The 26,634-nt window shown below is 48.7% G+C and overlaps 1 long non-coding RNA gene across 7 annotated transcripts; it reads right to left on the reverse strand.

Moving 5' to 3' along the window:
* On the reverse strand, positions 1–26,634 carry LOC128154967 (uncharacterized). Of its 7 annotated transcripts, none has more exons than XR_008239495.1 (4): positions 8,697–8,996; positions 7,608–7,747; positions 6,395–6,751; positions 1–2,457 (listed from the first exon to the last, which is right to left on the reverse strand). It is a non-coding gene; the product is annotated as an uncharacterized LOC128154967 (long non-coding RNA). The 7 variants fall into 7 exon arrangements; XR_008239496.1 differs by lacking the exons at positions 7,608–7,747; positions 8,697–8,996 and adding exons at positions 7,188–7,292; positions 7,391–7,599; XR_008239497.1 differs by lacking the exons at positions 7,608–7,747; positions 8,697–8,996 and adding an exon at positions 26,576–26,634.

Below are 26,634 nucleotides of genomic sequence, written 5' to 3' on the forward strand. Positions count from 1 at the left end.
TTATGTTTCTGCTTTCTTATATTTACATACAAATAAAACACACAAATATATCCCAGCATCACAACACCCAACCGCATGGAACGAGCCAGCAGCCAACAGCCCTGGCTGTACCCAGAGAGACCGGCCTTGGTTTAATTTCTAACGTAACTCTGCCAAATGGGGACTCCCCACTTCTTCCCATTGTAACTCACGGCGATTTACATTGTTTAAAGACACATATAGAGAGGCTGTTTTATTGCAAGCATTTCTTCAGCACCAGTTTGTAACTCGTGTTCTCACCTATCAGCTGCTTCATCTCAATCTGCTTCGGATTTTGGCAATGGAGTTTAATGAGGTTAAAGTAAAACCTCTCAGTGATTAAGAAGGAAAAAGCTCTTTGTATTTTGGAAAGAAAGGGGTTTAAAGAGCGGTTGCGCAGTTCAGGGTACCGGCAGTGGGAAAGTGAAGGGCTGATCTAGGATTTCTCGGTTCAGACCGGTCTCACACCACTTGAACACTTGTAGCTGAGGGGGGTCCTGTGCACAGCGGCTCGCGAGGTCCACCCAGAGCAGCCTCTGGGCTCGGTCCCTATTTAAGCTTTTTTTTATCTTCCACCAAAGCGAAATCTGGTGTCTCCATGACCGCTAGCTAATGCAAAATCTCTAGTGCAAAGGAGGAAAACAGCACGGCTAGAAACGCAGCGTTACGCAACGAATTCGCAGCAGAACGCAGCGGGTTTGCACCCACCGTGGGCTGCGCCGGCTGAACGGCACCGGCGGCTGCTGCGGGGATGGAGGAGGAGTGCGAGGGAAGGCTGAGCGTGACCCAGACACCCAGCTTGAGTTGTGTCCCCATCTTACAATGCATAACAAGGATGATGCGATTTACCGCAGGTCCATTTTTCACAATCTTTTATCAGAGTCATCTAGAAACACCGGCAGAGACTGGTGAAGCAGCAGTGCGACGACTGAACTTACGCTCACCTCTAAGCAGCCTGGGAAATATTAACCACAAACTTGAAGTGAATATATCCAAAGCCACAGGGTTTTTTCTTTTTTTTTTTTTCTTTTTAGCTCATGAGCCATGATACTTTATAAAGGCATTTGTAATACTGCAGAAAAGAAGAACTGAAAATTCCAGAGGTGCATTTTATGCAGTATGAAATATGTTCTCCTCCAGTTTCATATCTTAAATGTGGCTTTTGCTGTATTCCAGTATAATATTCCACTTGAAAGGAGCTGTATAATGGCATAGATGAACAAATATGTTGCATGTACAAAAGCAAAATTAATCCTGCCAACATCTCTAAGGAAATTTAAATTTGAAATCTGAACTAAAACAGGTATCTTCAAAGATTTTTTTTCCCAAAACCTGTTTTCTTTAAACTTCTATTTAACACCCTTAATTTAATTTTCAGTGCGGCAGATGTTACTTACCAAATACTTTCTAAATAATATCCGATTAGTGTATAGCACTATATTTGAGGTCAGGAAATCTATATGGAGTTGTACAGTTAGGTAAAAGTGAGGACGCAATGCCTTGTGTGAGGTTAAACTGGTCCCCGTTTCAAACCCCCTTCAAAAAGTCTGACAACCCCAGAAGACCAGATTATTAAGACACAATATACACATTCATTCCACCTCGTCCCCACGTGCCTGTGGGAATATGAGCTCTACATTTCTAATACATTCAAAATCCAATTTCTAATGAACCAGGTGGTTCCAGGAGGGCAAAGAGACCTCCTGAAGAGAGGGATTAAAGTGGGATGAATTAGTTCAGCAGAGGTTGGTCTTTATTTTGTGTTAGGCAGAGGAAGCCCTTGCTGGGGGCCCCTGCTTTGAGTGCTTGGCCACTGAAATCCAGAGACGGTCTGATAATGATCTTGGCAGGGTCAGAGTCTGAAAGTTAGTGAAGACAAATCAAGCAGTAACAAACATGAGAGCAAGGTCACAACCTCTGACAGCAAGATCATGTAAGGTGGAAACTGTCCTTCTTCTCCATCACAACATGGCTGAGTGCCGAAGTGGTCGGCTGGTTCCATCGAAACGAATCCACCTTTCTGGAAGAAGTGACCTAAAAATACACACCCCGCACACCAGCATTCCCAAGGCTCTTACACAGAGCAGACACGGGGCCGTGTTCTGGCCACAGAATGCACAAGAAATGCCAAAATTAAGATCTTAATCTTTACTAGTTGCAAAGCACATGGCTGTGAACCTGAATTCAGATTCAGGACTAACTCCACCGTCTTTCTTCCACTTTTCCCTGCGGTGTCCCCTTGTCACATTAGACACCCGACAGCCGCCGGACGGCGAGAGCTTTCCCACAGCCATCACCCAGCCGCCGGCCAGAGCTGCTGGGTATGCCGACCATCAACTGCTGCTCCATGAGAATCCGCATCCCTGCTTCCAAAGGGGGAGGTTTCCCAGGCTTGGCTTCATCCCGTACCTCTTCTGGCTATAAACAATGTATCAAGCGCTGTAAGGAAAGGGACAATGTTAATATATTGAATATTACTGTATTTCTAGATCAGCTGATAGAAAGTATTCCTTCTTTGTCAAAGTGTATTAATTTCTTCACATGCCGATATCCACTCTCCCTGCAAGTGTTGTGTGTGTGTGTGTATATATATATACACACATGGGTTTTTTTATATATATATATATAAAACATATACATATATAAAACTTATATATATAAGTTTTTACAACACTGGCACCAAGATAGCTGACAGCGTGTTACCTTTGGTATATTTTATGAAGCTCTTCTCCAAACACCATCACCGAAGCAGCTGCTGGCAGGTCTGCCCAAACCCTCCCAACCACCCTCCCGTCTCACAACCTTATTCTGGCTATATTCCCTTACAGTGGGAAAGCGCCGTCGTCTTCCTCATGCTAGAAACCATCCCATGTGAGGGGGACAGCAGGGTCTGCCCTGCAGAAGGCTTCAGCATGGCAAGACGTGAAGATGGAGAACTGCATTCTTCTAATACCCTGAAGTCATTTCCCAGACAAAAATTCTGTCCTTGCAGTCCAGCTGGAAGATGAAAACTTAGATCGGAGAGCCTAAAATTTTTGTAGCCCTCCACCAACATCTGTGGGATTCCTTGGCACAGTCTCTGCTTCCTAAAAGTTTATCCATTCCATCCCGCCCAGCTTACCACGAAAAAGAATTTCCCATATTCCTCAACTCCTGCACTGTCTTAAGGTGCTTTAACTGTCTAAGATCTGCTTTCCCCATGACCCGAGACAGCGTTTAATGCCTGGACAGGACACACCACGCACACCATCCAGCTTGTAATGAGAACCAGCTGGAGGTGTCCGACCACGCTGGGACTTGCAGGCTTTCCACCGCCTCGTCCTGTGCGATGGCTTGGAGCATCACCAAGTGACTAATGCAGGGCTTGCTGCTGGCTAGAAATAGAGCGGGGAGGTATCTGAAGCTCTGGAGTTTATGGCTACCTAAGCAAGGAAACTCAAGCAAGTTGTGTATAATGAGAAATACGAACCAAGATGGGGAATTCTGCACCACTGAAGACCCGAGAGATGGCTCTGGCTTGGGGATAAGCTCCAGCCTGTGGCTGATCATTTCCCAGATACACTACTAAACAAGGTGCAGCACCCAGGCGTGCGTTTAAATAAAAACGAGGGCCAGGGTGTCAGAGACGAAGGCACAGAGACGGTGCCTCCCAAACCCCGAGTCCCCCCCGGGAGCTGCAGCTCATCTGCACGGCGGCTCCTGCTGTTTCGTGCCGTTCCATCTCAGGACATCCCCTCTTCAGCAAGCCCCCTCCTGTGGCAGCTTTTTCGAGGCACCACTTACTTCTCCAGTTCCTACCTTTCCCACAAGCTGCTTCCCCTCGCGGAGCGCGGCACGGCACGCAGGGCTCCGCTTCGACATGCAAATCCACCACTGAAGCTTGAAGTTCCCCTACCTACGAGCAAGGAAGCTGTGATTACCCCGGACGAGGATGGCTGGGGACGGAGACGCAAAGAGACGGAGTGATTTGCTTGAAAGTCGCGTAGGATGTCGGGTTGGGGCAGGAGCGGAGCAGAAGCAGCATCTCCCGACAGGCGGGCTCACTGTGCGCAGAGAGTTTCTGCTCTTCACGCTTCATCCCCGAGCCGGTGATGGTCCACGCAGCCGGGAGATGATAAAGGTCCATGGGGGGAAAGCCACCGTCCTCGGGAATGCACGTTTACCGTGGCAAAACACAAAAGAAGCGGTCCCTCCTGGGCAACAATTCTCATTTTCTCCCCAAACAAACAGATCTAAGTTGTTGCTGGAATGATTCTGTCCCCTAACAAGGAGGCAGTGTAAAAGGGCTCAGAAAAATGAGGGTGCTTGCGGAGGAAAAATAGCAGATGCGAGAGAAATTTTCACTTTGCCTCCAAAGGAAAAAAAAAAAACCAAATGATACCTGGCTTTCTTCAGCAGAAAAGAGACAGACTTTGTCTGCAAAGTGTAGAAAAAGTTGTTTGGATGAGAAGAGGGAAGAAGCTGTGCAGAGGAGAAAGAAGAGAGCAAAGCAATTTTCCATAAATCACAAAAAAATGGACAATTTCTGTGGAAAGCAGATAATTTATACTAATATTTTTGTTTGCTTTCAACCCCCTCTAATCCCTTATATTTTGAAATCAAATGTAAGATGAAAAACTTCACAGGAAGTTTTCTCTGCTCCAAAAAAAATCACAAATGAATAATTTTCTCTTTGTTAATGAAGAAGGTTATGAAGTACACTGCATAGGAAGATGAACTTTGGAAAGATTATGGGGAAATATTAGCCCCTCCATCAGGACCAGTGGGACAGAGAACACAGCGACCAAATCAGATGTCATTTTTTGGAAAGTCCCACATCACACATACTATATTCAATTAGAAAAGCAAAGGTTGATTACCCAACAATGAACTTTAATTAAAATAAAAGTAGGAAGTTCTTTGCTTCCAGGAGCCAGAATATTTAAAGGCTGGAGCATCTCATAATATTTTTTTACCCGAGGTGAGTGAAGTGTTTTGGATATCTGTGTCTTACTCAGATCAAAAAGCAAATTTCCCTTTACCTGCTTACAGGCTTGAAAAAAAAGAGACTTCAGCTTAGAAAGATCAGAAATGCTTCTCCACATTTCCTGGTCTGGGCCAGAATGAGAAATTAGAAATACTATCCTTTCACTTCCGATTCTAGCCAAACCAAACAGCAAGTCCTAGAAATCAAGGTGAGATGGGGAGAGGTGGATGGGACACAAGGTCTCTGTGTGAAATTTTCTACATTTTTGTGGTTTTTTGACGCACCAGCAATGTTCAAAAGGCTCGTGCAGGCAGGGAAGACCTGATCTCTTGGTGGTCTCAGTCGTGGATTGTCCGAGCCCAGGACCACATCTGAACTTTCCCTTTTGAGCGCTTGCAACATCTCCACGTGAGCTGTGTTTACTGTGGGAAGCAGAACTAAAGAGCCTGACATTTAACAGCAGAAGTCACCATTGCCTGCACAGCATCTGCAGAGAGAGGACTTGGCCTCGAAACAACCCCTCCTAGTGCAATCCTCGAACAGCCCTGTGCCACATCAGATGGACTAATCTTCATGACCACAAGATCAGAGTAATCAAATTTATCATACTCTTGCAAAACAAGATAAATCTGTATTATTCTGAGACTCCTTGCTGACTGAATAAACCATTCTGTTATTCTGGATAAAAATGAAATGGGCCCAACACTGTCCTATTTTTTCCTCATGTAAGTGAGAATTAATTTAAGTGGTGTAATTAAGATTACTTCAGTGCTAAGTAAGTGAGTAAAAAATAACATCAGAATCCAAAAGTCTGTCCTTACTCCATAACAAACACTGTGATGATGGTTGGCCACTTGAAAATACCCCACATTTGTGATAAATTTCTAAATTCTGTTGTATGGAGCCATGAAGTTCAGCACTAGCATGATGGAAAACTCATACTTTGAAGAACAGCTGTATGAAGTAGATGGAACATGCTATCGAGATACAAATATGAAACTGAACAACTAAATCAATAGACTTCAAATTAAAATTACATATTACAACCATAAGTCACCCCAAGTCTTTATGTCCTGTTATCTTGCACATTAAAAACCCAAATACAATTTTTTTTTTCTTGCTCAGCAATGTCTGCTGATGCGTGACTTTGGAGGAACAGACTGGAAACAGTCCAACAGCTGATGTATCTGTAGTGTTTACATGGGGGCCCAATCCAAAATGCAAGGAGACAGAACAGGGGTAATGATACAGATACTCTCCCCACCACCTCAAAGACAGCTTAATGTTAGTCTCTGAAGATGTGCACTGTTCATCTCCAGTAATCAAGGCTTTTTCTTTTTTTTTTTTAGCATATGCACAGAACTTGATTTAAAGTGTTTTACTTGATGGAGAAAAAACCCAGTTTCATACGTGCCTCCTCCCCAGCACATGGGACCGCTGACGTGACGGGGCAGACGGACCAGCTCCTCACCGACCGACAGACACTGTTCGAGACGGTCCATGCAGCTGCGCGCACGTCTCCCAAAATTCATTGATTAGAATCTGATGTCTCGAACCAAAGTCCTGGTGAGCCACCAGACCATGAACACTTCGGGAACCGGTTCCAGCTTTGGCCGCTCCCTGCGACAGCGGCTGAGCAGACCAGCCCCCAGCTTCGCCAGCAGCCCCTTCCCAGGGCAGATTTCTACAAATTTGAAATTCAGTCTGTAAAACCACTGGAAATTCTGCAAAGTAGCTCCTCTCCTTTATTTCTGGCATTTTCACTCTCTGGAAAAGGGAATGTAAATAACAAGTAGTAAGTCAGATTGTTCTGGTCCTCCACAAACTTTGTATTTCGTATGCATTTCAGATTATTTTCTTTAATACATGTGAAGGCACTGCTTAGTGGTATCCTGTCAATAGTCAGCTGGACCTTCCCCCTCTAACACGAACCACACCCTTTGAACGATGCAAAATTCCTTGAACAATATTAATAAGCAACAATCATCAGGCAGAATGACACTGGAAAAATAAAAGAACAAACTCTTGCAAAGCCTCCAGTCAGTGATGTTGGGATAATGATTTTGACGAGTGGCATAAAAAAGCAACCCCTTCTCTAAGGTCTCTTTTCATAACAGTATTTCCCATGCTGGTGCATGCACCGCCCGTTTAAACAAGGTCTTTAAATCCAAACTGATCATTTTCAGGACACTTTCATACATACCTTCCATGCGTGGACACAGAGGTCCCTACAGCACACGCACGTTCCTTGGTTTCCTCAGCCCAGCTCCTCTTCCTCTTGTCCTCTACATCAGAATTACCCATATTCCTGTTTCGTAAGTTATTTACCTATACAAAATGTTTAGAGATGAAAGCCAATATGCCTGCTACTTAAAGGACAGCCTTCAAGACTTTGAGCTGTAATACCTGTAAAGATGGCTCATGACAGCAGATGGACTTTCCTCAGTCACAAAGTGAACAAAGTATATATATATTTTTTTTTTTTATTTATTATTTTTTGCTAGTTGGAGTAGTTACTCTGCCAGTAACAAAATGCACAGCCACTAAAAAGAAGGTTGGAAATAGCTGATGTAAACTCCAGGACAAGCCCTCGCAGAAGCTTGATCACTTCTCAGCCACTTACGTTCGGCTGGAGTTGACTCATGCATCGTCCTGGGAAGCAGCTGCATTTGTATCCTGTATTTACAGGGCTTCAGATCATGTTTAGGCTGAATTTCCCTGTACAACAGTGATGACTGGTGGCCATCCTACTTGTTTATGTAGCTAGTGGAAAGTCATATAAACCGGCATTGCTCTCATGGTGTCTGTCACCTGCACCTCGTACCCAGCCAGCACTGGTTACTGGCAATAAAAAGCATGTGAACATACAGGGATCACTCAGTTACATCATGAAACAAGATGAAATCAAATACTTTAATATGCAGAGCATTGCTTGTCATGAATAACTAAAAGAAATGTTGAAATATGGGTTGTTCAGAACTTTCTCACTTTCTCATCACAGCACTTTTGTCTCAGAAAATATGATTTAGATCAAAAGGGAATTTCCCACAAGTACATTTGAATTTTGCTTAAATCACCCCATATAAGTATAAAATAAAAAGAAAATGTTTCAGTTGTGTTTATTAAAAAAAACCCCAAACCCTCACAAAGAACAGCTGTCTTGTCGAAATGAGCTGAAACATTTAATTTTTGCTCAGCCTGACTGTGACCTGTGTCCACCTGAGCTACCTTCAAGCCATGAAGTTTCTAAGTAATTTTTGCACCTCCTGACCCCACTTCCGTGGTCAGAGTCCTTAGCCAGACTACATCGCTCATAACACAATTTCACCTTTAATTAAATCCTGGTGCTACCCCACGAGACCATTCGCAGGGGATGAAACCCTCTTCCGATGCACCCTGCCCTGTTTCGGTGTTAAGGAGCACCGCGGTGGGTGACTGCCCAGTGGAGACCCTTCTTACGTTGTATGTGGAAAGGGTGACTGAAAAACCTGAAAATCTGGATTTTCAGCTTCGTACCTGACAAATTCTTTTATCTCCATTAATGCCCAGTAGCATTGTCACAAGCCAAGAAGAAAGCATCAAGACCAACAGTTATGTAATATGGCTAATATTAATAAGCTGAGTCACAGTAATTATGTCAAAATTTCCTGTGGAGATTGTGTTTCATTTGCTTATGTTTTGGTTTTTTTTTTTTTAAAGTTCATGCAAATACCTTTTGAGCACATCTAAAACCAAGCCAATAAATGCAAGTTGACCTTCCAACATGCACGATGCTAAACCAGGTGAATTCCTCAAGCCCTCGCGAGCCCTCGCCGTGAGATGTGGCATCACCTTCCTCCTGCCACCCCCTGCTCCTCACGCTTCAGCAGAAGCCACAGCTCGCTGAAGCTTTGCTCACCACGATGCAGCCTGGTTTTTTTGCAGCTATTTTCGGCACCGCCACTGTACAGCGGCCAAGTTCACAGACGTATTTGTGTGATTTTTCATAACTTCCTCCAAGTGGGTCTTTTTTTTTTTTCCATACTAAGCTCAACATTTTTACTCTTCCTAGGTCAACCAAAAGGCATCTTGCCTTGGCATTGCGCCTATCTGCCCAGCCCAGTCGCAGCATTTCTTATGAACGGTGCCAGCTCCCAGGGCGGGTGCAAGGGGGGGAGACCTGACTTATTTACTAAAAGCTCATCAAAAACTATCTCTGTAGAGCAGACTCTGCTCCTTCAGAGCTAAAAGGGCAAGGATTTGGGTGCTTCCCCACGGGAAGGCAGTTCCCAGGCAGCTCTCCACTGGGTACACGCTTTGGGGACCGAAGGCAATGCTATTTTTCGTCCATTTTTACGCCCGCTGTTGAGCCTGCGTTGGGTTCCTTGTCCTGCTGGGGACTTCACCAAGCGCCTGGTATGTGCCAAGGCTCTGAGCTATTGCCCTGCTTGAAAGCAGAGGGGAAGACGGAGGAAACGACACCGGCGGGGTGTTAGCGCAGAAGCGCCGTGAGCAGACGCACCCTCCAGACATACGCTAACAACATCCTGCCCAGCGCAGAAATTTGCTGACATTTGCCGACAGCCCTACAGATCTCCAACTCCAACTCTGTGGTACCCAAGCTCCACGCAAGAGTCTTGCATGCACATCAAGCGAGTGCAGATATTACGCTTACGCGTGCCGGTTTCCAACAGCAGAGGATTGACCTCTTTAATCTTCCACGTTCGTACATTAATAAAGCACTAAGCGTAGGTTCAAAGGGGCTTGGAGGAGCTCGGTGCTGCTGGGAGCACCACGGCTGAACTCAGGCTCTGAAACCAGCTCCGGGTCCCGACGGCTGCGGATGAGGAGCTGCTCCTGGGGCTTTTCCCACGTGCTAATTCACCCCGTGGGATCCAGAGCTGCCCCGAGCTCCGGCCAAGGCTGCAGCTCCCCACCCTGGAGATCTCACCGGGTATCTCAAGTTCAGAGGTTATTAATATGACACACACAAGGGGAAGGCGGAGGGTGAGCGTACTTGTGGGGTGGAAACAACCAGGCTGAAACGCTTAGAGCATCAAATTTGACATACTCAAGTGTTTTTCTTCCCTTTTTCAATAGCTGCTTTGATTCTTTGACTTTTTCTTTTTTTTTTTGACATGCAAATGTTACTTCAAGCTCTTCCTGTTCTCGCGTCAGGTGTATGCAGTCAGCTTTCTCACAGCAAAATTGCCCCAAAAGCTTTAAAACCTAAAAGACGGGGGATTGCCAAGGGGGACAGACTTTGTATGCACCCTTCCCTGACACCCTCAGCTCCAGAACACTCCGGAGGCTCCCGAACCAGCCTGGCCCAGCCTCCAGCACAGCCAGCAGCCAACAGCCCCTCTCCAGAAATGCGGATGAGGCGTTTGCTTTTGAGGATAGACCGCGGGAGCCTAATTCTCAGCTGATCCCCCAACACTCGCTTCCTCATCCATGTTAACCAGTTTGCCAGCTGCAAAAAAAATCTGCTTTTCTTGGACTTACGCCACTTGGCCACCAACCCCCCACAAAAACCAGAGCTTTCCAGTTCAGTGACACTGAAACCAGTGCGTAACCCTGGTCTCAGCCCCAGGTCCTCCATACTGCTGTTGCCCCACGCATCCTTCCCACGCAAACAAAACGGCCATGAAATTCTATGGGTATGAACACTACTGTGAGAAATTCATTGTGATGCTATTGGAGACGCAGTGTGGTTACCCTGCTACCAAAAATAAATGACCAAAAAACTGAAATGCAGATACTGGTGTCAAGGCTTGTGCAGCCCATGATACTCAGAGTAACAGGTAGGTGGATCAAAAAGCTCGAGAATCGCCAGCCTGGTGACAGCCCCACAGACCTGGGGTACCCACGCTTTACTTCCAGCTTCCTAAGACATGTGCTGGGCAAAGCTTTGGCAGTCCCCGACGACGCCCTTCCAGCTCTCAGGTGGCTCAATCTCAATATTCAGTTATATTATTGAATTTTGGCCCCTCGAGCTCCCGGCCCAGGCTCAGCCCTGGGTGAAGTCCCGCTGTCCGCAGCAGGGCAGGGCTGCAGAGGGAAGGGTCACCGCCAGCAACTATTACAGCCCCAAGAAATAGCTGAGTCAGCCTTACACGTGATAAATTATTGACTCATATTTTCAGTTTCCTGTTTTTAATTGAAATGCATCTGTTGCAAACTCATGCAATGCCATGCCCTCCCACAACCACCCCGCCATCCTGTCCTGTGATGGATTTGCATCCTTTGGAGTAAAACCCATCAGCCTCCCTTATTACCTAATTACCTTAAAATGTTCATTGCAGTGTTTCTCAACCGCAAATGCAATTCCTAAGGTCGTGTTTTCTAAAAGAGCCCAGATACCTAGCGAGGATACAGACGTCGACGAGGATGAGCTAAAGCCATCGCTCACAGCTCGGGCAGACAGAGCACCCCGCGAGCAGGGACCTCAGCCCTGCGGTTCTGAAGGCACAGAAGAAAGCAAGAAGCAATTCAAAGGCAATTACATGAGAATAATTAATCAGGAATGGGAAATGGCACACATCGAGGCAGTTAACCACAGGAACATGCCTTCAGCACTACCCGCCAGGATTACAAATGCCAGCAGGTGAGCTGGAAAATCAGCGTGTTGCTAGAAGCCTCCACCAGCTTCATGGCATTTGCTCCTTTATTCGTAGCACTTTGCCATACAGGTCTGATGTTTTCCTGCTTTCCTAGCAGCTTTGTTTCTATTTTTTGAGGATGTAAAAGGCTTACAATCCCTGCGTGTACCAACGTGGACGAAACCCCTGACTCTGAAGAAATCCCTACCCAGGCGCTTCCCATGCTCCTCTGCCATGCTCAGCATCAGCTCCTGTTATAAATTTCCAACAAATCCCAGAAGTTCCCCACCTAGCTGCTGTTTCTGCAGGCTACAGGAGACGATGGGCAACAGCACGTTCTGCGAGGCTGTTTGACGAGCTGTCAGCGGTGCCTATTTGCGGGTGCACGTGTATGTCCGAAAGCATCCAGCTCCCATTTTTCCCATGCAACGTACCATTTATTTTTCAACTGTCTGAGAATTTCTCTAGGAATAGTGCTTCATCTCAGGAACACCTGAATATCTAATTATCACCTTAGTCAAGGCTTGATTCATTCTAGCAATTAAATTAAAACAACAAAGCAAAACCAAGAGTATGGAAACATCTAGGCCACCTGACCATCTAGCTAAGTAACTCCCGATAATTTCGTTCACCTAAATCATGTGAATCAACGATATAATGAAGGTCATCGGGGGAACTGCTCTGCATCAACAGGAAGCGCGATGCAATGCTTAAAGCAGAAGATTAGGATCAGGAAACCTGCCACTATTTGTTTACCTCTGTATTCTGTACGTCCATCACCTATAAAACAGGAATATTGACATCTTTCCTAGCCTAGAGATCATATTAAACCACTTCATTAATGTTTACGGGGCAACGGGAGAGATTCAGATGAAAAGGGCTGAAGATATGAAACCACAAAAGCTTGTGAGTGATTCAGAAGAGCCGGTGCCCCGGGAAGCGGCGAGGCGCAGCGTGAGCGTGGGTTGCAGGATTCCTCTGCAGGCAATGCAGAGGCCACGGCGGGTGCAAAATAAGCACCAAACCAGGGGAGGGAAGTGCTCTGGAAACAAATGAGACAAGGCAAAAAGCTACGGCTAAGTACCTCGGAAGGTGTCCCAACCGAATAGTCCTTTTCAAATTTATTATGTTGCAACACTGTTAGAGAGCCGTAATGGGAAGGCTTTATTTCCCCCTCACTGCTTAGAAGTCAGACTTACTTGGGCCATTTCTTCCTGTCCTGTGGTCTGGGACAGGAAAAGATGCTCCACATGGCAGCTGGAAGGATTATTACAGGGTTAAAATAGTAAGACTAAAATAAAACTAAATTATATAAGTTAAGTCTAGGAGATATTGGCTGTAACACAACTCCATAACCAAAGTGCTAGCCAGATTTGTTAAATAGTCATAATTAAATCAAATATATCTCCATTAGCAACTTATTATGCTGTAGAGCAGGATTAATTTAGCAAGATTGTTCAAATTTTTTATGAGTCCATTTTATAATACCTGGACATCAGAGCAGTTCTCTGTGTACACAGTCCAGCAGTCGAAATTATGATTGCTATTAGGCTCCAATTAATTGGGTACAAAGCACTCTGCCCAATTTGTTATGTAAGCATGAGGACGAGCCAAAACTTTTCTGTCAATCTGCTTTTTTTTATAGCAGAAAACTGACGTTTTGACAAAACAGTTTGCTTGCAGCCATTATTTGCTTTCCAAGGAATTTCCCTCAGCAATGTTTTTAATTTTCAGTGGGTTAAATGTTGTCACAGCTTTCGGTAAGAGAATTAAAATAATTTTGTTTTGCCAGTTTTCTGGCAAATGGGTGTGCACTTGTACCCCACTTTGGGCTTAGTTGCTGTCTTTATCGAGACCAGCCTGAAACAGCCTCTGTCAGGCTGTTTGCCACTCAGCTCTGCGTGCCTCTGCTGCTTCACCCTGATTTATGGGAAGCAATATTTTACATCCTGATGAGTCAGGGTTCGCACAGCACATCATAACTTATTTATGGCACAGCCACCCTTTACCAGCGATACGCAGCACTACCTGCCCTGGCAGGTTTAATGTGACCGTGGACCCTCCTGGTCACAATAACCCTGATGAGCACGGTTGGGTTTGTTCCTCCAAACCAAAGGATTTACTCCCAGGGTGTATAATTCCTGCTTAATTCAGCCTCTCCCATCGCTGTGGCCAGGCTTCCACAGCAGAACTGGCGTGACCGCGGCAGCGTGGGGTTCTGCCGACCCGCCGTGGTACAGGCACGCACGAATAGCTCCAGCCCCCCTGCGCGCACCATTTCGTGCTCACTTATTGCCACGTTTCTGTGTCTTCCAAGTTACACTGAAGCTACACAGGACTTGATTATGTACTTCAAGATACAACAGTGATAACGACCAGATCATGGGAGCAGGAATCAATGACCCCGCAGCAGTAATCCCAGCTCCATCACCTTGCCTGCCTTCTGCCAGCTCCCTGTGCTTTTATGTTAGATTTGCTGATCAGCTTCAAACCAACATTAAAGCCAACACAGCATACTGCTTCATCTGTTTTTTCTCCTTCCTTTTTTCCCCATTCCCCCCCCCCCCCTTTTTTTTTCTTTCCTTAGCAAGGTGTTTTTTCCAAGATCATAACAGCAACAAAGGAAAGCTTCTGCTAACACGGACTTGGTCATCAGGGCTGTCTCTGCATTGCAATGCAATCTGTTCTCAGAAACAGCAGTGCCAAGAAGAAACCAGACACGTTCACAAATTCATGTCCAAATCAAGTATGTCAACATTACAAGCCCTAACAAACAAAAACCTCACTTGGAAGCTACAATCCTTCCTGCTCAAGGCCATAATACCGTCATGTTCTTGGGCTCACCTTCACTACGCTCAAAATAGCCCGAAAGTCCCCAGCTCACCACAGCCGATGCCAGAGCCCAGTCCGCACCAGCAGCACCAGCGCGGCTATCGCAGCGAGGCCATACGGCGCGTCGGGAAGGCAAAACTCATCCCGGAGCATGCGCAGGGTCAGAAACATGGCTGTGAGGGCTGCCAAGCCAGCCGGCCTTTAAGTTGAATGTATTGATAAGGTGGTCTGGCGAGCCTGGCTGCGCTTCTCCAGCTGTCTCCGTTTTGGATGGAGACCTGGATGCTCCAATCCAGCCCAAATGCCCTCTGACGGAAAGCAGGGTGTGAGGAGAAGGGGGACAGGGCAATGGGGCACACCTCTGCCTTGACATGAAGGAGACCCAAGACTGGGAGTCCCACAGCCTGGAGTGTACAGCGAGCAGCAGCTACAGACACGACTCCTAATCTGAAAGTTTATCCATATTCCAGCTGTAGTGCTTAAATAAAAAAATAGTATTAGCCACCAGGGATTTTTTTTTTCTTTTTCTCGTCATGTTTCCAAGGCAAAAGAACAGACATTATCAAGCAGGTTTGCTGACTATAATAGAGAAATATCATATAATTGAACACTCACACAGGCTTTTTTGTCCCTTGCCCCATGTATGCTCTTGGTTCTAAACAAAGGACAACAGGCAAGATAAATTAGACAGGAAGATGTACTTCAACAAGTAGATATACTTCTTTTTTTTCTAAAACTGTCTCGATTCTGTTTATACTGGCTAGGAGACAGCATCCCCCATTCTTCTCAAACATACCAAACAAAACCCGAGCTAATGACGTGATTCCCGTAATCAAGGTCACAGGCCTGGTTTTGCTGGAGCGTGCAGCCGAATGTTACATCCAGGGCAGAACTCAAAGCTTCATTTAAAATGGGCTGAGTATCAAAAACTTAAAGAATTTGCTTAGCAGGAGGAAGAGCACTTAGGGAATGCTTTTCTCTCAAAAGCAAAGAGGAAAGTTGGAAAGCTTGTGGGTCCTCTTGAATGCTTCACCCAGAGGAAGCTGCAGGGTAAGCTGGGATGCTCCTAAAGTCAAGGGCAAAGCTCCTCTCCACCTGGGTGAAACTGGGATTTTGCTCCATCTATTTTGGGCTACACCCAACTAGGAAGGAGGACAGTTCAAAGAGAGAAAGGATGGCTCACTGCTCAAACCCACCTGCCAAAAAAAAAAAAAAAAAAGTCATTTCCCAGCTGAGAAACTTGAGAAACTCACCTGGGGCATCAGTGCCTTAAAATAGCAGCTGTGACTCTGCCACCGCAAACAGCGGCCGCTCCCTGCGCACGCTGCACACGAGGGATGCACGCCGCGGCATACGGGCAATTTCTCCCTAAACAAGGAAATCAACGTAAAAGGAGGACTTGCAGGTTGGGCTGTTGACACAAGAAAACCCACTTTAGCTCCTAAGTCTATAGTTTGCTTGACACAGAAGAAAACAAACTGGATTTGAACCAAGCAGTCCTGGTGATAAGGCTCAGCGGCTCGGCTGGGACAGCTTGGGGTGCGGACGGAGTGCGGTGCCCGGGGCTTTGCACCACGGCTGCTTGGAAAACCTGCAAGTATGAGTCCTTCCCTCCTCTCCTGCCCGACTCCACCGCGCTGCCACGCGTGCCAGCTGGAGAGGGATGCCTGGGGCTGGTGGGAGCTTTGGGGGATGAGGGAGGGCAACAGCTCTTCTGCAGGTGATTCCAGCTTAAAGTGTTTGTGAAACCTTGGCACCGGGCAGAGGTGGCTGTTTTTTTCTCGAGGTGAGCTTGCATGAATCACACGAGGAAATACAACGATATAAAACCGGCAAAGCTGAAACTACTGCAGAGAGGACAGCTTTTTCAAAGATGGGTATCTGGTCTTCTGCTCCTAGATCCACGTTGGGGGCTGTGAGTGACAGCAGCGGGATAGTCCCACCCTGAGCACTCTGCAGAAAACCACAGAGGCACCACAGAGCTCATCGCCTCTGATGAGCAAGGCTGCGCTCATTTAGGTGATGAGCGTGCAACTGCTGACTCTCCTCTTCAAGGCAAGAGACATTTGCTCTGCTCTCCCTGATAGACTTTGGTCATGAGGAATAACAAGGGAACACAGATGATTTGAGTCATCTCCACTGATCCATCATTCAGGGGGAAAACCAGCTTTCTTTTCATTGCTGTATGCAGCAGAAAAGACAAGCAGAAGAAAAAGAAAAGCTACGGGGAATCCCACATGACTTTCTTACAGTGCACTGTACTTCATCTATTGAAACTAATAAAAACAGTTACAGCTGCAGAGTATATACTCACACAGCTGGATATAAAGTAACACAGCACTGTTAGAATGGGCTGCATTTTCTTTTCAGACCAGCTTCTAACTCTTCAAATAACCCAGACGGACGTGCAGGAGCATCCCCTAAAGCAGGTCCCGTAGCCTGTCCAGCACATGCCTGGGTGCACGTGCTACATCCACGCATTGCCTGTCTGTGCCTGCAATGCTTTCTGCACAGCACGAGCTAGTCTTATTTGCACTGCATATTTGATAGAAAGCTCTTCTAGAGACAGCTCTTCCAGGGTACCTTCATGTGCTGAGGGACCTCCCATATTTATGCTTGTTATTGCTGGCTTGTCACACACTACTACACTTTTATTAACCACAATACTTGTTCAGAGGAAGATGATGCAACGGCTGCATGGGAAGTGTCAGCTATTTTGTACAATGCTGTTTATTGTTTCAGAAAAGAGACTTTCAAAATAGAATGGTCGCTGCCATGTTTACTGACCTCCTCAAGAAGGCTTTTGGCTGTGCCTTTTCTTTCCTGAAAGGAAGGCAAAAATATCAGGATGCAAAAATTAGTGCATGTCAGTGAAGCGGTGAAATCAAGCAGTACTGTCCCTGATCCCTGATCCTCCTCCTCTGCACCCACTCTGGTTTTTCCTGGGGGCTGAACTCCAAGGGTTGAGCAGATAAAACAATCCTTTTCCTCTATCATCTAATCCCTTCTGTGCTGCATTATCTCAGCACGAACTCGCGTTGGTTTCTCCACCGCTCAGTTGAACTCTCTCGGTGGGAGCTGGTCCCTCCTCCGTCGTACGCTGCTGCCAAGGGTCCGAGGTGGCATTGCTCTCCCCAGGAAAGGATCGCCCAGGGGAACTTTGATCCGTGCAAATAACACATGTGGAATTAAAATGTCTGCCTGTTTTCTTTTATGTAGCTTGCAGTTACCCTTCTGTCATAAGGGGCATGAAATCAGCTCAGCTTTGTCAGTTCCAGCCATCTCCATCATTGCTGACCTCATAGGAGCCTGCTGCGTCCACGCATGTTACATCATACATCAACAAAGGAAGGACTTAAACCACAACATAATATATTGACAAAACCAGACAGAGGTGATAAATAGTAACTGATGAACGTGCCTTAAAAGCAGGTGGGTAAGATAATAACGAATCACTAGAAGCAAAATTATTCTATCAGCCGACCTGCAGCAGGGCCACTCCACAAAGTCATCTACTTGGCGGCAGAAAGCGGCGTCTCGAGGTGAGCACCGCAGTGTAAAGGAGCTGGCAGGCACGCTGCCGCCCCAGTGGCATTAAATAGTTGGTAATGTAACCTTTCCACTCTACGGCCTGTTTGGGAGCCATTATCTTTTATTGCCCTCTGGAAATCATTAGCTCTACATCCAGAAGTCTATGCAGACAGAAGCAGGATAAATGGAGACTGATAAAACTCAATTTTCTTCAGATTAAAACTAAATTCATTTTCCAGACTTCGAGTGTACTCTCACTCTTAAAAGTGAGATTGTGTGGTTGCCTTTCACCCAGCAGCTGCTCAGTAACTCCTACTCTATGCAAAAATCACAATTAGCATGAGCAGCCACGGAGACCTGGCTGCAGGTGCACGCTGCCTGCAGGACCCGCTGGCAGCCACAGCGGGACTTGGACTCCTGCGGACATACATTCCTGCAGCATCTCGCTGGGTTTTGGTCCAGACATGCAAGGATGGCTAGAGTCAAATTAATTAAGGCACACTGACATCATGTTAAAACCAATTTCACGCTTCCAGAAAGCAACCTCAGGCCAGCTCAGTGCTTCCCATCAGTGGGCGTCACTGCTTCTATAATGACACGAGGGTAATTAGCAGGCTGTCCAAGCCCACATGCCGGTGACTGGCAGGACCACGTCCCCTGTCCCCCCGCCCCAGCCTGGGTAGTCCCCAGCATCGCGGCTCAGCAGGATTCGGGCAGGGTGAAACCCAGGACCCGTGCCTCTTGAATTTCCAAGGCTCCTAGCCCACATTCCCCAGGAAGGAACCATGCCATTTTCGAAGCTTGCAGAAACGCTGCACACTGCGGGATGTGGAGGTTACCATATTTCAGTAATCCTGCGGGTTAAGTGCTTTAGGCAGACAGAGTACAAATAATGCTTTTCTCTGGGTATTTCGGGAGACCCAGAGAAAAGAAAGCAGAGGCTCAAAGTTTGCCACCTCCGGATTTCCCCGTTCTGCACCTTCCACCATCAGATGAGGCAAAGGCAAAAGCTGTTTCATCTGTAGAGCCAAGAGCCAGACAAAGCTGCTCAGTCGCATCCAGACGACAGCAGACACCTCTGATTCACACAACACTGCCTTATGAGAATCTCATATTTAAGACCATCCCTTTCCTGTAAAAGAGCGGCAGAACTGGTTTTGCAGCCCTTTGGTCATGCTAATTTGCTGATGGAAAACAAGGTGCTTGTAAGGGAGAGCAAGCAAGCAAGTGAGCTTTATGCAGCTTAATCACTGGGTTAATTAACTGTATACCAAATGAACACCACTTGAGTTGTATAACTAGTGAAAAACCTCCTTAAGTAGGGTTCACTTAAAACAAGAGCCTCTCACCCATGAAACCACAGCCTTCTCTCCAAAAGCAGGTGACTGTTGCTCCCAGCAGCTGGTAAGGGTAAAGAGGAGAGGAGAAGCTGCCCTAAGGCTTTTCACCAGGACCACTGAGGTCAATAAAGTCACACAAGGTGTTGCCCTTTCTCCAGTGACACAGTCTTAGCTGGGAGAGACTTATGTGGGCTCTTAAACTTAGCAGCATAAGAATAAGTTGTGGTCATATTTTGCTAAAATAAATGCAAAGGCTCTATAAGGCAAAGGGGACTGACCCGAACTCCTCTGAAGTCACTGAGCACTTTTACCAGCAGCTCCACTGCCCCGCAGGTGAGGGAACCCCACCTCGCCCCGCAGATTTGCCTTTCACAGCAAAGGAAACGGCTACGAGCATTACGAACTCCTGATCAGGGAAAACTAAACCACAGTCCGTATTGGGGGTTTAGCAGGACATCGCCTACAGAAAAAGAAATCCTAAAGCAAACCAGCACAGACCGTGCTATGCTGAAGATTTCTCGGTTGTTCTCCCAGCCCTAGAAAGAGTACAGACTCCTCCATGGCTATGTGGGAATGGCTGTTCTGGAGGACTAATAGATTACGTATTGATGAATTACTGGGGATTGACAGGCTCATTAGCAGAGTAATTTAATGTGCTCATGAATGCGACTTCTATGCTGCACAACATGAACTGGGCAGCGAAATGGCAGTTGTAGGAGTTCTGTATCTTGATGAATTCATCTCAAAGCAGCAGCTGGATGGCATCTATGTAAATAGAGCTTCCTTTGTGTGGCCTCAGATACTGGCCCAGCAGGAAGATATGGCAGAAGGCGATCCCGCAAGGCAGGCGATGGTTCTGCTCCGCTGGACCTCTGCAAACCTTGCAGCAGTGCCTGGCAGCGAGGGCCTGGCCTGGCCAGTAACGGCACGGTAACGAATGGGAGTAATTTTTATTAATCCACTGAAGAATGACTGCGCAGTGAGCATATCTGAGCTAGAAGGGAAAGAACCTGCTCTCCCCTTCCTCAACCACAGCGTGCCAGCAAGGGCGTACAGTGCTTGACATCTCCTTTGCCTGTTTCTTCAATCAAATCCACCTGTATTTTCTCCACCAGACCCAGCCCACTTCTGCAAACCTCTCTTCTGCAAATAAACCCTCTTCCAGGTTTCCTCCTGTCTCCCAGGTGGCAGAGCTCTGCCTGCTTTCCGTGTCCAGTGATTTCCCCACAAGGCTCCACAGCAGCTACGCTGAAAAGCCTGGAGCATTTTAAAAAACGACTGTATTTGCTTTTTTAAGCTATTGTAGCTGAGCCGGCTCCAGGATGGGGCTGTGTTTGGCAGATGTCCATGGCTGCTGTGAAGCGATAAGTGTGGCTGCCCCAGCAGCTTGCCTTCCCCCGCAGCAGCTCGAGATGAGACAGGAAAGGGTGGGATGGGTGTCAGCTTGAGAACAAGCTGTGACAAACATGAGGCAGGAGACTGAAACTCCTGACACACCAGAGATGCTGAAAAGGCAACCGCAGACCTCCTGGGCCACAAAGGAAAGGAAGCCCCACAGAGCTGCCCGGCACACGTTACGGGTCCCGGAGTGGTACAGATCCAAAGCCGGTCGTGTTTTTCATGTTTTCACACATCTTTCCCTCCAGCCATGCTGCAGCCTACGTAAAAGCTCTTTGCTGTCACACCGTAGACCTGAACTTGACCTCTAGCCCTGGGGATACACTCAACATGGGGGTGAAGCCAATGGTTTCTGTGCAAGGGTCCCAGGACAACTAGGAGATGTGGTTCCCACGCTGCAGCTCAAAGCCGCTGCTGGAGGCTGACTTTGGCTTCCAGAGGAAAAAAAATAGGCAGAAACAAAACGGAACCATGCCCAGGCTTTGCGAACTGCGGGCTGGCAGCTGGAGGTCTGCGCCCCAAGGTTTGGGCACAAGCTTGACAAGGGCTTAGGGAGGATGGCAGACACTCCCTTGTGCCTGTCAGACTGCAGGGCCATTGTGTACAGCAATTATTGGGATTAAATAAGAACAGAGAAACATTCTGTTGAGGAAGAGTGACCACTGCAGGCTGCACTTCCAGCAGATGAGAGAAAAGGAGATGAGTAAAATGAAGTGCAGAGAAGGGCAAAGAGACTGGCAGTAAACCAAACCCTCTTCCAAGTGCTCAAGGCAAAGCTCTGGCACAAGGTTTTGATCACAGACTGATAAAACAGAACTCGGTGCATTCATTTCTTCCTGACAGCTCTGATAGGACCAGCAGCTCTCCACCCTCAACCTGAGATGCTCCTCCAAGACCTCTTGGAGCTGCTGCTCTTCTCCCAGGACTCCTAAGGAGCTGGAAGCTCTTCAGAGTGCCCAAGTCCCCCCCAGGCAGCAAGTGTTGGGGTCTCCTAGCTGAGCCCCCCGCGTTGAACCGCTCCTCCAGATGCAGATGTGGAGGCTACCCTGAAGTGTCAGATGATGGTGGGTGTCCAAGGTCTGAGACCACATGGACTGCATGACCGCAGGGCCTCCCTGCTTGCACTTGGAGCATCTTCCAGTCTCTCTGCCTCTGAACCTTATCCCAGGAATCTCCACGTGCTCGTGTTCCACAGGCTCCACATCCTCACACCCTGCCCAGGCAGAAGGTAGCTGCTGCTCCCCTTCTTATTTCTGCACGAGCAATCAGCACCTGCAAAGGGAGCCTGACAGACTGCCAGACCCCTCGTCTCGGGGAGGGGGATGGATGCTGGGCTGGGGCCAGATGGGCTCTATGTGTGCTCTGCAACTGCTTTAACCTGCGCCTCGCTTCAGGCACTCGGAGACTCCTTCCCATCGGAGCTGGCTCCGGTAATGACGCTGCGGGATGGAAAGAGACAGCGGGAGGGCAGAGAGCACTGTGCTTGGTTCCCATCGCCCTCTGAGCAGTGCTGACCTTGACCGTGGCTGTTTCTCGTTGCTGTGGATGGCTGACCCTGTTCGCTGTCAGGGCAGCTTAAGGGAAGCATCACGGCGGTGGTCACTTGTGTCTTGTCTTGAGTGGACGTTCCCCACGGCCACGGCCAGGAGGGATGGCAGCACAGAGGCTGGGGACACCAGGGCAGCCCCCGACAGCCACCCGCAAACCACCATGCAGTAACTCGCAGAGACACTCTGCAGAGCAAGGCAATCCAAGCTGAAAGACGGAGCCCAGCGAGGGATGCCTCGACCAGCATTGCCGCCCAGGATAATCCCAGGACTCCCACCCAGCCTGCCAGGATCTGCCTGGGGCAGCTCCTCCAGCCAGCACCCAGGGCCACCCACACTTCTTGTGGGTGCCACTGCCCTCTGCAGTCCCCAGAGCAACACGCAGCTTGCCACCACGCAGCCGGGACGTCCCTCCGGCATCCTCTCCTTCCAGCCTCACCTCACACGGGCTTCCCTACAAAGTCCCAGCCCAGAAGATAATTCATCCTAAGAAACGCATTTACCTGCAGTGGGAGCACTGGAAATGGTGCTGGGGGCAAGCGAGGGCTCTGACCCCCTGTCCCATGCATCGCCCCAGCTGGGAACTCCCCAACCGAGCTGTGGTTCTTCCAGAAGCTGCCGAGGAACGGCCGAAAGCCTGAGCAGAGAGCGTGTTATCCCACACTAATCCCTCCACCCGCAGCCTTTCGCAGGAAACCTTCCATCGTACAGCCCGTCCCGAGAACGCAGCTAAACGCGCCCTGCGCATCCGAGAGCGGAGCCGTGGCCTCACGCTGCCTCCGGTCACGTAGTTTGGGACACAGCTGACTCAGCACGGATGTCTCGGTCTAAACTGGCTACTTTAGGCTGCATTCATAGTCAGTAAAGACTCAGTGGAGTGTAGCACATTCGGCTTCAGCTGAAAGTGGAAGTCGAAGCAGTTGAGGTGAAGAGGCAGCGAGCAGCACCAAGGAGGGGACATGCCGCAGAGGACAACAGCTCTGGCAACTGGCGTAAAAGTCCTTGTTGAAGCTTTCTAGACCGCTGAGACCCGGCTGGGTCAGGATCAGGGCAGGACAGAGGGTAGGGCAGTGACAGCTCAGAGGGAGCCAGCGCTTCTTCAGCCACCCATGGAGACGCATCGCTCCAGAGGCAGAGAGCGGGTGAGCCGTCGGGACACCTCCAGAGTCCCTGCTCTTCCCCGAGCTGCATGGACAGACCAGGATAAATCCCCAGGGAGTCTGCTGGCTGCAGGGGACTGGTTTTGGAGGTGTCCCGGGAAGCACCCTCGCCCCAGGCCAGCCTGGCACTCCTGCCCAGCCGCCTCGCAGGCTGCCGGCCAGGACGCACCTCGGTCTGAGCACATGGGCCGTGCTGGTGTGCTAGCAGCTATGGTTTCGACTAAACATTTCTGCTTTGAAGGCTTTTCTCAGTAAGCCAGTCAGATTATTACAGATAAAACCTACACCTTAGTGCAAAAAGCAGAAATAGAGTCTCTTGTTTTATGTATGTATTAGCACAAGCGCTGAGCAGTATTTGCTTAGTAGCAGCAAGTTAATCATGAAAGCAATCTAGTCTGTGGCTTGTTTGCAAAATTGAAAGCAGAAGATAAGAAAGGGCATCTGTGCCAAGGGCTGTGGCACCTGGGCTCTTTCAACATAGCTCAAACAGAGACTAACACCACCCACGGCTCCCACGCAACATCCCCCCACCGCCCCTACCTCCAGCCCTGCGTCCCGAGCGCAATTTTAAAAGCTCTGATAATATTGCTGTTATAAACACAGTAAGGGTAAGAAAGACAGCGAGGCTGGGCTGATTCCTGGGGGAGAAGTAGAAGAATGTTCCCTGACGGAGCCAAAGATTCAGATATCCACCACTGCCCCCTGACCCCAGTGCAGCACAGAGCACTCAGCTCCCATAAACTGGTGCCAATTTTCAAGACCTGATAAGCTGAATAACAGCCGGCGGGCCAAATTCACCCAACGTTTAGTTGTGTTAGAGCTCATACAGTTTTACCAGTGATGAATTTTTATCTTTCAGTACAGAATTGTAACGCACTCGAGTGCTCTGGGAGCAATGTTTCGATGGAGAAACAAGAGGACTGCAGTCACAAATTCAGACTGGACCGCAGTCACAAATTCAGACTCTGAATGCTGAAATCCCCCAACTTGCATCGTTACAAGATGCTCGGGCAACATAAATGCATCTCTTGTCCCCTGCCTCATTGCCTGCAGGAGATGAATGGTGCTCACTCGCTGTGTGCTGTTTCTCCACATTGCTCGAGCCTGGCATTCTCTCTGTGCTGGTAAAACCCTGCTCTGAGGACGAACAGCATCGTGTCACCAGCTCTTCCGACGTGTGCATTGCCAGAATATTTACTGTGCGATTCCAGGGCTTGGCCTCATTCTTGGCCTGAAACAGAGCAGTGACAGCAACGCTGCCATTCTAGTGACCAACCTACACCACCTAATTTTCAAATGACATCAACAAGCACTTTACGCATCCAAAGCTCAGCTCCCTCTCAGCTCCGTGGCTCCTCCGAGCGCTCAGCACTTCTGAAAGAGCATCTCCTCGGCTGCTGCTCCTGCCCGTACTGTTGCCACCAACCACCCTGCTAGCAGGTTGGGCTCCGGAGGCGGTTGCCTCCTCCAGCTCCCTCCATCACAGCTCCTGGGCACAACACACGAGCCTGGAACAGGGATGTCAGAGCAACCTTCCCTCAGCCACTGCCTGAAGCGTGTACCCAACCCTGCAGCCTGGCTCTGGCTGTTTCAGTGCCTGCAGGGTCACCTGGGGCCAGGCACATACCTGGAGTCAGCACATGCCTTGGGTTTAAAAATAAGCAAACATGAACACGTGAGCACAGGGTGAGAGCTGAGCCAGCGGCGCGAGTATTGGCTGAACACAGACTGCATTTCCAAACACCTCGTTGGCTGGGTGGTAAATGGGATCTTCTCCCCTGCTGCAGCACCCAGTTTTTTGCTTGCTCCAACAGCCCTTTGCAGAGGAAGCAGAAGGGAGTTGCTTGATCTTCATAACCTACAGCTGGGCTGTGGGAAAGGCAAGTCCTGAGCGTGGCCTGAGCTGTTTGACATGTTGAGGGCTCTGTTCTCAAAGGGAAAGGAGAGCGGGCAGACATCACAGCTGTTGCTAGAGGAACAAACTGGATTTTGTCTGCCAAAGGCAAGGGTAAGGGCTGGGGCACTCGGCTCCAGCAGCAGCTACCTGCGAGGGGACCCTGTCCCCGCTGGTCTCGGTCCTCGGCAGCTCTTGGTCCAGCCTCAGCCTTACCCCCTTTTCCCAGCCCACGCAGTTCCGCTGGTCTCCTCTAAATCCACATTTATTCCTCATCCTTTTCAGCTTCCTGACCTTGACCTATTCTTCCTGCTGTGGCACCACCAGCAGCAGTGTGTACCAGAGCTACAATTAATACTTGACCCGACATAAACCAGAAGGAAATTAAGCTTGTAGTTTATTACAATTTGTGCAAATCAGCCTGTATTTGGGCAACAGATCTTTACAAAATCTGTTCTCCCTTCCCAAATGCAAATACCCTGCAGGGAGGGAGGCTGGGTGGGCAGTGCTACTCCAAGGAAAGGTCACCAGAACTACGGCCATCTGAGAGGCAAGGGTCAATCCCTGCCTCCCTCTTGGCTGGAATAAAATAAATAAATACAGAAATGAAAGCCAAGCTGAGATGGACATCCAGGATGGAAAATTTTCAGCTCAGACAACTAAAGTCAACAGAGATATAAGCAACTGGAAAACTCAGAAACAGGAACTTGCAGTGGGATAAACCGAACAACCCGAGCGATGGGGACAGGCAGCAGTGCCTGGCTCATCAACAGCCTGTGGAAACCTGTTATCTCTGGGAACACACGCACGAAGGAAACCTCCCCAAATTGTAATTTAAAGACCAGACTTTCACCGGTGTCAGCTTCCCCAGGAGCTCCTAGCAGCCCAAAAATCAGGCCCTTGGGGTGCAGGGAGCCTGCGGGACCCCCGGGACCAGCCAGCCAGCGGGGAGGGGGGGACGGAGGAGACTTCATCACCGTCTTCTCTGCCAAACGGGCACTTATTTCACCCAAAACTCGCACCCGCCCGTGGCAGAGGAGGAAAGCACTGAGGAGCCAAGCTCCCCTCCACACCCCCCCCCCCCGCAGCGAAACCCTCCCTGCCCCGGCACCCACCCGCGGCGGGCAGGTACCTAGGGATCCATCTGCGCTGCCTCCCACCGGGCTCGGCCCCGCTGCCCACGCACACGCAGCCCCTTCCCGCAGCATCCTCCCCCCCCCCCCTCCCCCCCCCCCCCCCCATTCCCGGCTCCCCCTTTCCCTAAACCCACGGGGGGATGCTCGGGGACCGGCGAAAGGCACCGCTTACCTCCCGCGGGGCAGGCGGGGGATGCTCCGGGGGGGATGCTCCGGCTGGGGGGGGGGGGA

Source organism: Harpia harpyja, chromosome 20 (genome assembly GCF_026419915.1).
Source record: "Harpia harpyja isolate bHarHar1 chromosome 20, bHarHar1 primary haplotype, whole genome shotgun sequence".
Taxonomy (NCBI): domain Eukaryota; kingdom Metazoa; phylum Chordata; class Aves; order Accipitriformes; family Accipitridae; genus Harpia; species Harpia harpyja.